Consider the following 11128-nt stretch of genomic DNA (forward strand, 5'->3'; position numbering starts at 1 on the left):
AGTCTTCCAGTACTTATCAGCTGCTGTATGCCCAACAGGAAGTTGTATTATTTCTAGTCTGGAGAGCAGGAGAGGTTTTCTATGGGGATTTGCTACTGCTCTGGACAGTTCCTGACATGGACAAAGGAGGCAACAGAGAGCACTTTGTCAGACAGGAAAGAAAACACCACTTCCTGCTGGACACACAGCAGCTGATAAGTACTGGAAGACTTAAGATTTTTTAATAGAAGTGAATTACAAATCTCTGGCACTTCATGGCACCAGTTGATTTGAAAGAAATTTTTTTTTGGTGGACTACCCCTTTAAGGACCGCCTGGACAACTTGGATACAGCCATAGCCATAGGCTGTATCCCAGTTTTCTAGGCGGTCCTCAGGCTGTATCCACCCACAGAGCGGGCAGACAGCGGGAATCAGAAGCCGATAGTTCAGGTTCATACGAACCCGAACCTTAGACGATTTGCTCATCCCTAGTGATCACCCGATTAGTTGATCACTGGAAAACTGAGTTGACTGTCTGAAAGGGGTTGTCAAGTTGTTTAAAAGTAAAATAGTCCACAGTATTTACGGGATACTCCACAAAAAATAATTCATTAAAAAAACTGGTGCTAGAAATTTGGAGATTACTTCTTTTAAATCTCCAGTTTTCCACTACTTATTAGCTGCTGTATGTCCTGCAGAAAGTGTTGTATTCTTTTCAGTCTGACACAGGGATCTCTTCTGCCACCTATGTCAATGTCAGGAACTGTCCAAAGTAAGTTCCTGACATGGACAGAGGTGGCAGCATAGAGCTATGTGTCAGACTGGAAAGAATATACCACTTTCTGCAGGACATACAGCAGCTGATAAGTACTGGAAGGCTTGAGGGTTTTTAGTAGAAGTAAATGAAAAATCTATATAACTTTCTGACACCAGTTGATTTGAAACATTTTTAAACTTGCTATCTCCTATCCTATGGATTTTAGGGGGAGCACCGGCCTAGTCAGTATCAGACTGGGGTACAGTGCCTTGGGCCCACCTGGGAATATGATTCTTGGTCCCAACCTACTTACACCATATATAACAAGCACCAAACCTTTCACATTACTATAGCAGCTTTGCACAGAGCCATGTATGTGAATAGCGATGCCAGCTCACTGCTAGTAACTTGTCAATCTCTCTATGTGAACAGCATAACCTGCCACTTAGGTTTCTTGAAAGGAGAATTCCCATGAAACTAACAAATCTCAGGTAGGCAGGGGGGTGCAGGAACATAATAAAGAAAATTTAGTTCCCCGTCTCTGTGCCACCAAAGATCTCCCTTAATGATATCCAATAACCACCGGCCTCCTCCAGCTGCAACATCACATACTCGGCTGATGCATCGCTTGCTCAGCCAATCACTAACTGGGGATGGACACCGCTGTAGTCAGTGACTGCCTGAGCAGGCAATATATCAGCCGAGTATGTGACATTAAGTTGGGGCTGTGACATACGTAGAATCTGGTCAAAAATGACTAAAAATGACTTCCGGCGGCTGTGGGAGGGAGATCGGTGCAGGGGCACGGGGACTGGTGACTATAGTTTCTGTATTATCTTCCCGCACTCCCCTGCCTGCCTGTCATTTGTTACGAGACTTCTGTTAGCTTTAATGCGTGTTCCAAACTGCTGACACTGTTAGATGCTGTCAGGTCAAGAAGTATCATGGTACCTTAAATATATTTGTCTGAAAGAGTCAGACAGGGAGGCCCACCTCCTGCCAGGGGCCCACCTAGGGGTAGGGCCCACCGTGGGATTCCCCTGCTCCCCTGTGGGCCAGTCCGAGCCTGTGAGCTGCGGGAACAATCAGAATGGCAGCGCACCTGAAGGCTTGTTACTATATCTCTATATAAGTATCTCCCATTTGTTCAGACCCACCATTTAGTGTATAGTTAGATTTTTATATTTCTTCTTTTAGAAGAGAAATAATGTAGAGATTTGTTATATGCCGTGTATGGCCTCTAGGGGTCTCACTATATGTATACTGGTACAACTATGATATTGATTGTAGTTTAAGGCTATGTTCACACTACGCAAAAGTACAGCCGTTGTTGCTATCGGCAACAACGGCCGCACTTTATGCGCCTGTGGACATTGCCTGTTTCTTTACAGGATCCCGCCTCCTTCACTGAGTGGCTGAGCGGACCTGAGATGTCCTGTCTCGGGCCCACGTCAGACACCCGGAAGCGGCCGGGAACCGGGCACCGGAGCGAAGCGATGCGGGACCCGCCACTGGAACCGGGGAGGTGAGTGGACGTCTTTTCTTTCAGCCACCTCCTCCCCGGCCATATGGAAAAATAGCCCGCACGCTGGACAACCCCTTTAATGGCAGCTCCATTTTATTTTTCCGGTGCACTTGTGCTTTATACCCTGGAGAAGCTCCTGCCCTCTATATAGGAAGAGATTCACAGTGATTCAGGCGATGACTTGCTTTATTTGTATTAGCTTTGTGCTTGTACTTCTTTAAAGGGAAATTTGAAAATTCCATTTTGGGTAGCTTCACACATAATGGATTTGCAGCAAATTTCATGCTGCGAATTTGCGGCGAAATCCGCTGTGATTTTCAATGGGGTTTCATACCCTTAGCGGAATTTTCACACCAGTGCGAGTATGTAACGCCAGCCCCTTTAACCCCCCGCCACCCGCAGCATACGTTACCTGCTCTGAGGCTCCCGGCTGCCGTCGGTCCCGCTCAGCCAATTAGTGGCTGCGGCGGGCCGTGCACTGATTGGCTGAGCGGGACCAATGGGAACAGGGAGCCTCACATGCACCCGCGGCACCGAGCAGGTAATGTATGTTGCGGGGGGGGGGGGGGGGGGGTTAAGGGGCCGGCGTTACATACTTGTGTTGGTGTGAAAACTTTGCTGCTGGTATGTTACCCCCATTGAAAATCACAGTAGCGGGATTTGCAGCGGATTTCGCTGCAAACTCACAGCGTGAAAGCTACCATTAGGCTATGTTCCCACACAGTATTTTTGCTCAGTATTTTGGTCAGAATTTTGCAACCAAAACCAGGAGTGGATTGAAAACACAGAAACGCTATGTTCACACACTATTGAAATTGAGTCGATGGCTACCATTTCCCTTACGTCCTCAGCAGCAGCACGAATGGGGAAGATCCTATCTTCCTGCAATGGTAGGACAGATGGTACTAATAAAAGAAGATTGATTAGGAGCCCTATAAGAAGGCCATACAGACCCCTCCTCCTTGTGTTTTTTTCTGTCCTCCTGTGGGACAGGTGGTAGGATAGGAGCAGGCTCAGGCCTATGTTTGTGTCTGACTTTCCTTTCCAAAAATTCTTCCTTTCCACATGGTCGTGTGGAGAGGGGAAGTTTATAAAAATGTTGTTTTTTGGCAAATACCGTTATTTTTAAACAAGGGCGGTCGTCCATACCATGTGTGAACATAGCCTTACAGTAAACTTCACCTTTTCCCCCCTCTCTGCACAATGTTTACACAAGTCACAGAGCATGCCTAGAAAAACCACTGATTGATCTCTAGATTATGTTCCGATGGTGTGTAGCTGCCATAAAGCATATCTGTAAATGCTGTAGCACAAGGTCAGGCAAATTGACACAATGGGGGACATTTATTAAGTCCTGCGTTTTCTGCGCTGGGCTTAAAAATGTCCCCGCAGCTGCGGCAGTATGGAGATTTATGTAGAGGCGCACTGCCAGCTCAGAGCTGGAGTAGGTTTCCTGACTATTTTTTTTGCGAAACAGAGCAGACTGAGTTTGCGCCCCCTCCACACCCCCTCCCCGCCTCCCTGGCGTACCGGGCAGAAAGGGGCCACATGCAAATATTTTATTCGCAAAATGGCCATTTGCGAATACAATATTCACAACTGGCCCCTTTCCCCCCAAAAAACATTTTTAGCTTAGTGTTTCAACTGGTCCTCCATGGTCTGTATAACCTCTTATATTGTGGCCTGTACGGCTCCTCCATGGTCTGTTTAACCCCTTATATTGTGACTCTTCTCCCCCGTGTCTCCTCAGTGGTCCAGGTCGCAATTAGCTGCCTCTCTGTCCATTTCTCGCCTCGTTTAACGTCCTAAAGAATTGTTACAATTTTCCTTATATACAGTATGCCTCTAGTGGGTTTTTTTTCCAGAAACGACTAACATGTAGCTGAATAGACTTACATGGTGCTGTGTCTCTCACTGGGGGTGGAAGCAGGATCCTCTGTCTTGTAAGGTTCCATTATATGCGACGGAGAGTGGGGAGAACAGTACTTAGAACCCTATTGCAGCATGGATGCCAGAAAGTGCCAGAGATTTGTCATTTTACTTCTATTAAAAAATTTAGTACTTATAAGCTGCTGTATGTCCCTCAGGAAGTGGTGTATTCTTTCGAGTCTGACACAGTGCTCTCTACTGACACCTCTGTCTGTGACAGGAACTGTCCAGATCAGTAGTCAAATCCCCATAGAAAACCTCTCCTGTGATCCAGACTGGAAAGAATACACCACTTCATACAGGACATACAGCAGCTTATAAGTATTGAAAGACTTGAGGTGTTTTATTAGGCGTAAATGACAAATCTCTGACACCAGTTGATTTAAAAGAAAATGTTTTTACCTGAATTACCCCTTTAAGCTGCAATGTACTAGCAAGCAACCCCCTGTAACTGTCCACATTGGCATGGGCTGTATAATGGTTTGCCAGTGCAGTGGTACCTCGGTTCTCAAACTGCTTGGAACTCAAACTGTATTTTCTAGGAAAGTTTGCTTTGGTTCTAAACTCTTGCTCGGTTCTCAAACACTTTTCGGTCATCCCGGTCTTAAAGTACTATAATACCGCGGTGTCTGAACGCTTTTTGTGAGCATGGATTGCGGGTGGTTCCTGGTGAGTTTATCACTGGTGGGGCTTCACAGGACAGTACTGTATAAGACTACTAGAGTGCATATACAGTACAGTAGTAGTACAGTCAGTGCACCACCATCTCCCATCCTGTACTGTATAAGACTGCTGGAGTGCATATACAGTATAGTAGTAGTACAGTCAGTGCACCACCATCTTCCATCCTGTACTGTATAAGACTACTGGGGTGCCTATACAGTACAGTAGTAGTACAGTCAGTGCACCACCATCTCCCATACTTTACAGGGATAGGATGGGGGACTCTATACAGTAACAGATTGAGAGGGGAGTTAGTGACTACTGTACTATAATTGCTGGTTTTGTTGAATGTTTCTTGTGTATAGTGTCCTGTACAGTATATAGTGCTTTTCTGTAATGTAGGGATTATACTGGGCACTTTTCAATGTAATATATGGGTGCTGTAGGTAATTATTGGTTGGTACTGGAAACAAACACATTTACATTATTTCCTATGTGAAGAAACTGCTCGGTCCTCAAATTGGTCGGTTCTCAAACTGCCTTTCGGAACCAATTAAGTTCGAGAACCAAGGTACTACTGTATTTTTTGCAGCATGGAGCCGTAGCAACTATGAACATGTAAAAGGGTCTGTTCAAATCAATGGGTACTATACTGTCTGCACTTATTTCAGACAGTATAATACTTTATGTAAAAGCGGCCAAAGAATGAGTATATTCTAGGAATGGTGACTTTTATTCTACCTTGGTTATTGTATCCAGACTACACAGCAAACAATTGTTAAATCAAACTCCAGTAACTTAAGTGCCAGTGCAGACAAGGAAATCGGGCCATAAATCTATAGCACTAATGTCATTTACTTCTATTTCATTTCATTGAAGTCACCACTGATAAGCTTCAGCTTTCGTGTACCGAAGAGTAAATTAAATCTCCCTTGTACATTATAATACAATATGACCATTCCTGTGAAGGTAGACAGCCAAAGTAGCTGAACATTTACTAAACCCTGCATGACTCTCCCAGCTTCAGCCGTGTTTATTGGAAATTAAGAAGGAAGGATTAAGAAATGTACATGAATATCATTAGAGTTACGATAAAGTAGGAAAAGCAAATGCCCCCATTCAAACAACATGTGATATTTACAACCCAATGAGTAATATTTAATTTTAATAAACTAAAATAAACAAACATACTGTTCTGTCTGGAGCTTCCACCAGTGGAAATGTAGTAGAATAATTTATTACTCAATTCAATGTGTCCTGTATACATCAGTATACAGTAAGCTCCCCCTAGGGGGTGGCTGTAGGCAGACAAAATACCATAGTAATAATGCAGCAGAGTAATTCTTCCCAAACTAAAGCGGTAGTACAGAAAAAAAAAAAGTTTTCTTTTAAATCAATTGGTGCCAGAAAGTGCCAGAGATTTTTGTAATTTACTTCTATCAAAATATCTCAAGTCTTCCAGTACTTATCGGCTACTGTCAGGGGCGTAACTAGAACTAGCTGGGCCCCATAGCAAACTTTTGATTGATCTTCCCGGGGAATGGTGTGTTTGGACACAGTTCACATCAGGCTTGGACTTATAAAAGATCAACTTGGCGTTTATTTGCAGCATAAACAGTCCAGTAAACAGAAATACAGCAACACTGTGCTTTTTAAGAACAAAACAAAACAAAAAGGTCTTGCCCGTCTAGGCACTTACTAACAAGCAGTTCACCTGTCTGACACTTCAATCAGCGGTATCGCACAGTGTGAATAAGCTTCAGCAGCGGCTGTATTCCAAGCTCCCCCCAAACACAGCATCCAGGCTGTTCACTCCTGGCTGAGAGCCATCACCTGCAGCTGTGTGGAGCTCTTACCTTCTCAGACTGATTGCTCACCTGATGGCAAAACCCAAACTGGATCAGGGGGAGGGAATGGCAGGTCCCACTACGAACCTACCGGCCATTCCAGTAAATCCAGGCCGGGAAACAGTAAATAATAGCTCAGCAGCATAACACTGCTGAGCACAGATCCCTCCTGGACTCACAATCTCACGCTATGAAGCAACCTAGGTGAGATGTACATCCCCTCGAAGACTTTACCAGTGACATGTCTACAATATATATATATATTCAGTGGTGCCTTGGATTACAAGCATAATTCGTTCCAAGACCATGCTTGTAGTCCAAATCACTCTTAAACCAAAGCAAATTTTCCCATAAGAAATAATTGAAATGAATGCAGACAATTGGTTTGACATCCCAAAAATACTGATTATTATTCTGAATAACATGTAAAACAAATTAAACAAACATTTAGAAACAGCTGAGTATGTCACATTATAAGTTACTGAACAGTAATGGAGAGGATGGGAAACACAAGGGCTGACAGAGACTGCGGGGAGCATGAAGGAATGAGCAGGACAGATGTGGGCACATACATGCAGCACTCTCTGTCCGGGGAGAGGGGTTACAGCTATGGAGAGATTACATCCACAGTCCTGTCCCCTGATGCAAGCCCCAGCCTGAAGTGGATCTGCTATGATTTGGAAGGTGGGGAAGACTTCCTGGGTCAGAGTACAGTGCTGTAGACGCTACTATGCAGACCATGCCCCTCCCCCACTTCCCCTCCCACCCAGTACAGGGAGCTCTTAAACCAAAGCAATGCTCTTAAACCAAGTCACAATTTTGAAAATCTTTGAGCTCTTCTTGCAAAACGCTCTTAAACTAAATTACTCTTAAACCAAGGTACCACTGTATATTGTTTAACTCCAATCTTTTTTTTTCCATACATGTAACATGTACATTTTTATCCCTTTCAAGATTTTAAAAAGTATATGTCAACTGTAAGCGCAAACCCAGTGTGAACCTAGTCTAAAGCTAAAACCAGTGAAACTTAATACAACATGCAGTGCGGACCCAGCCTTAGGCTATGTTCCCACTCTGGAAACATATCGGGGGAACGCGGCCATCTCATTAAATAGGCGGCTGCTAATAAACAACATGTGTATTAACATTTGTCTATTTAACAAGACGGCTGCATTCTCCCCAATACTGTGGAATTCATGTGGATGCATTTTTTGAAAGTCAGTCCATATGTAGACAGTGACCTAGGATATTACCTAATGTAAAGGGTGAAATTTGCAGAAACCCCTGGATAAAATGTAACCTGAATCTTGTTACAGATTTGTGGCAGAACCATTTTTCTGTAGGCGTACCTTAACTCGGGCCGCTATAGTGACTAAAAGCAAATATTTATTGAAAAAAAAGAATAAAATAATTAAATAAAATAATAAGGTGTTATAATAAGGTGTAATAAGTGTTGTAATAAAAACCCTTACAAAAAAAATACAATAAACACTGTATTGCAAGTTAACCACCACATCCAGGAAATTGATAATCCGTAATCTGTGTAACCTGGCAGTGAGTGTTCAATATCACTAAAGCACCACCACAGGGGAAATGAAGCATTAGACAGTTCTTATTGAGATCAATAGGAGGGACACTTGCTGGCTAATAGATGAGGATCTGAATGGTGAACGTCTACACCAGGCAACCCCTTTATAGCGAAAAATATAGGTAGACACAAACTCCTGGTACCTGTTTTTCTGTTGCCTCAATATGATCATATTAACATAATAGTGGAAGTTTCAATGGTTGTTTCAACCATGGGGACCAGCTTATGACTGCCCACACTTGTCCATCTATTTAGAAGAACTCTTCAAAGGGATTATCCAGCGGACAGCTTTTTCTTTTAAATCAACTGGTTATATAGATTTATAATTTACTTCTATTTTAAAATCTCAAGTCTTCCCATACTTATCAGCTGCTGTATGCCCTGCAGGAAACATTGTTTTCTTTTTCAGTCTGACACAGTGCTCTCTGCTGACATCTCTGTCCGAGACAGGAACTGTCCAGAGCAGCAGCAAATTCCCATAGAAAACCTTTCCTGCTCTGGACAGTTTCTGTCTCAGACAGAGGTGGCAGCAGAGAGTACTGTGTCCAACTGATTTGAAAGAAAAAGATTTTCGCTGGAGTACCCCTTTAACATTTAGGAGAGCAGGTAAGGGTTGTGAACGAAAAAGGTGGCCAAAGGGGGAGACAACAGTGGTATTCAGGACCGCGTTCACAATTAGGGTCATTAAGGAATCAGCAGGGGAGGCAGCAGGAACTGTAAATAGGCTGCCAAACTGGAAACCATTGGCAGGTATCAGTTGTCTGGTGATGGCCCACAATTGGATCCAGGAGGCCATGGCTGAGATTAGGACCAGGAGAGTACACCTGCACTTCTCAGGTATTATTTTATGTCATTCCTCCTCTACATTACTTTCTGTATATAACCAGTATATAGCCTCTATTGTATTTTTCTATGATTTGTTATAGTATTTTGATGTTAAAAAGTAATGTGGATCCTGCTGCTTCCCTAGCTGTGATTGACAGCTCTCCCTGAATAAGAACAATAAAAGCTGTCAGCCCCTGTCAGTGTGGGTGGCTGAAGCAGGACTCATAGGCTTTCTTTATGAGTCCTGGCATTGATAAAAGACGACCTGTCTGGTCCTCTCACTTTTCATTCTTAGTAAATACCTGTCTTCCCCATGAGAGAACACTTCTGGAACATCTCTTCTTAGAACGCTGTATTGTGTCATTCCTCTTTTATTTCTTATAGAAATGTATAACTATTTTGACTGGGTGTTAGACGTTGGGGAAGAAGTGTTCCTACAGTCTGACACAATCAGGAAGTAGGGACACACATACAGGGGCATAGGAACACCCAGTTGTCAATTTATTTAAAAAAAAAAAAAAAGTATCAGGAGTATCAGAAGGATGGTACAGTGCAGATTTCTAAGACGAAGCTCGAGAGTTTGAATTTTATTTGGTATTCAAGAAAAGTGAAGAGAAGGAACTGTGTATCCCTGTATATTGCGATGTCCCCAGGAAGGATATGGTGGTAGGGAAGGGTATGGAAGGGTCAGTGCTTAAACTTACACAGGAGCAGAGCTGTCCCAGATGTCATGGATAAAGTGAACAGATAAACCCCCAAGTGTCCCCTAAAGGAGTTCTCCGGTGAAAATAAAGCTTTTCAAATAAACTGGTGTCAGAAAGTTATATAGATTTTAAATAGATTTAAAAATCACAAATGTTCCAGTACTTATTAGCTGCTGTATGTCCTGCCGGAAGTGGTGTATTCTTTCCATGCTGATACAGTGCTCTTTGCTGCCACCTCTGTCCATGTAAGGAACTGTCTAGAGCAGGAGAGGTTTTTTATGGGAATTTGCTACTTCTGTGAACAGTTGCTGTCAGGACAGGGATAACAACAGAGATTACATGTCAGGCTGGAAAGAATACACCACTTCCTGCAGGACATATAGCAGCTGATAAGTACCGGAAGCCTTAAAATTTTTAAACATCAGTTGATTTACAAACTATTTTTTTCCTCTTGATCACCCCTTTAAGAGTCCCTTTAATGTAAGGAGAGGAATTGAACAATAGTTGTTATACATTCAATCCCTTGGATCATTCCCTGGTTAAGGATGTCCTGGCTCATAGTGATTGGGACGCCTGTGATGTTACTAGTGCCGTGCAAAACCAAAACCCCGGGACCAGGATGGAGTTAAAATACCAGAGGTAACATTACCTGAACTTCATTCACTTAGTGGTGGCACGGATAGTAAATGGCACATGGTAGATGGCACTGATGTTGTTAACTCATGGGAAGATGGTATATTTAGATGAGTAGTTCCTGAGGTGGTAGAGTTCCTAAAAAGAAGTGAAAGAAGACAAAAGTTGGCTCCTGACAGTAAATAGTGGTCCAGCCTGACTGGGGGTCCACAAAGGCACAGACAAATAAAAGGCCCTTGACAATGTAAACTGGCTGGACTCCTTGGATACCATCTGCAAATATATAAATAAATAATATACATAAGGGCAATCCAACAAGAATACAGTGTAATTTCACATACTGTACAGTAATTGCACAGGTGACTGTTTGTCACACCATAGGAGGTCTGCACTGGGATCCTGCAGCATGCTTCCATCAGTACCCTTAAGTGTATTTGTTTTCTAGATTATTTACACCTAGCGATGTTAATGTATATGACTCAATGCATCTACATACTAAATAGTGCTATTTATATGACTTGTCATTCATATGAATGTGTGCGACATGTTTCTGTATTCACGTGAGGTCTGCTGTCACCGTGTCACAACACCTGTCAGAGAAGTCACGTGCTGACACCTCATTTTCTAAATGCAGTTACAGATGAGCTGTAAGCATATGCAACATACTCGGCTGTGTT

General features: G+C 43.1%; 1 protein-coding gene across 1 annotated transcript in view; it reads right to left on the reverse strand.

The window, feature by feature from the left end:
* Positions 1-10520, reverse strand: part of LOC138769222 (G-protein coupled receptor family C group 5 member C-like) — a 46539-nt gene extending 36019 nt beyond the window's left edge. Inside the window, exon 1 of the mRNA XM_069947543.1 lies at positions 10468-10520. The gene's annotated coding sequence lies outside the window, so the exon portion shown is untranslated. The remainder of the gene's footprint in view (positions 1-10467) is intronic.
* Positions 10521-11128: the final 608 nt, after the last annotated feature.

The sequence above is a fragment of the Dendropsophus ebraccatus genome, chromosome 12 (genome assembly GCF_027789765.1).
Source record: "Dendropsophus ebraccatus isolate aDenEbr1 chromosome 12, aDenEbr1.pat, whole genome shotgun sequence".
NCBI classification, from domain to species: Eukaryota; Metazoa; Chordata; class Amphibia; order Anura; family Hylidae; genus Dendropsophus; species Dendropsophus ebraccatus.